Source organism: Capsicum annuum, chromosome 2, assembly GCF_002878395.1.
Source record: "Capsicum annuum cultivar UCD-10X-F1 chromosome 2, UCD10Xv1.1, whole genome shotgun sequence".
NCBI classification, from domain to species: Eukaryota; Viridiplantae; Streptophyta; class Magnoliopsida; order Solanales; family Solanaceae; genus Capsicum; species Capsicum annuum.
The window spans coordinates 132,306,391-132,307,948 of NC_061112.1; positions in this window are offsets into that span (position 1 = coordinate 132,306,391).

The following is a 1,558-nucleotide window of genomic DNA, read 5'->3' on the forward strand; positions in this document are numbered from 1 at the left end:
AACAAAAGGGAGCATGAATTTGAAATAAATATTGTTCACCACTTGTAAATGATGAAGCACCTTGGTTTTTACATGATAATGCATATGTGGAAGTGATATTGATGACTTGCAAGTCGGGTATGATGATACCCTACAGAATATGATATGTGATTGAATCAGATGAAATTTGAATGCATTGATTTTACATGAGATAGGTGGATGCCCGAAGAAGGCGTTTGAGTATAAGGGCTCATCGTTGAAAAACGTGTTTGCTGACACAAAATTTGGTACCGGGCTAAGTGATCTTGGGCACTACCATTGGGTCGAGACACCATGCTTCGTGGTCTTGTGTGTATCTCCCTTACTTATACTCTAATCTCGGTGGCAACCGAGGTTTGACAGTTGGTGTAAATTATGTAGGGTATTCCACCTAGCTCAGTTGCATTTCATTATTGTTGAGAAACTATTGCATTACGCCCATATGTTTTCAAATAATTTGATACGAAATTGCTTTATAATGGCTCTCAACTATATTTTGTAAAAATATTATATTTTGTTTTGATATATCTATGTGCTAGTACTTTTGTTCTGAGCCCCTCCCCTCTCCAACCTCTCAGGTTCAGAGGCCCAGTCTAGGGGTCAAGAGAATCAGTAGATCATTCAGACAGCGTTGCAGAGACAAGTGATGAGCCTTCTATGTTTTGGAAGGTCTTATATCCTACAGTCCTTTTATCTTATATTTAGTTTTGGGGTCTACTGGGGGCCTTGTCCCAGTTTATATACAGTTACTTGACTCAGTCATTTGTTAGAGATTTTCGCAGACAGTTGTTTAGAGGTTGATTGATGTTGGGGGAACCTTATTTCCCCGTTATTGTTTCTTTTCATATTTATGACCATGTTTCCGAATTATTGTGTTTCTTCCGCATTACTTTGATCATATGAATTAGGTGCATGATTACCAGACATATAGGGGTGTTTCGGGCCTTCATGGTTCTAAATGCTCGTCTTGGCCAAGCCTTGGCTCGGGTCGTGACAGCCGCCTACGCTATCGCCTATGTTTACATAGGGGCCTCCTACTACTTTGAAAGGCCATAACTTCTTGCTCGGGTGCCAGATTTTAGAAAAATTGGTATCATTGGAAAGTTAACTCGAAGAACTATCATTTGACACATAGTAGGATCTCTAATTCGACATATACAGAGAGTTATGGTAGATAGAACCTGACACAAATTACAACGTTTACTAAAACTTAATCGATCGAAATAGTTTCAAATCGTCCTTGAGTTGAAGGACCTCTATGGTCTAAATTCAAACTTGAATGGATTCACATAGTATGAAAATAATTAATATGACATATTGGCATAGGATTTATGGCTTTGGGATTATTAACGCATCGAAATCATGGTCTATATTGAAGCCTGAAATGCTAGGCGTTACATTATCTCCCTCCCGTGGGATCATTCATCCTCGAATGATGGTAGGAACATATTGAATCTTAGAGGTATGGAATAACACAGACGTGATATGTTTCTCTAAGATAGAATACACTGATCTGAAACATGACTATAAGGCTGGAACT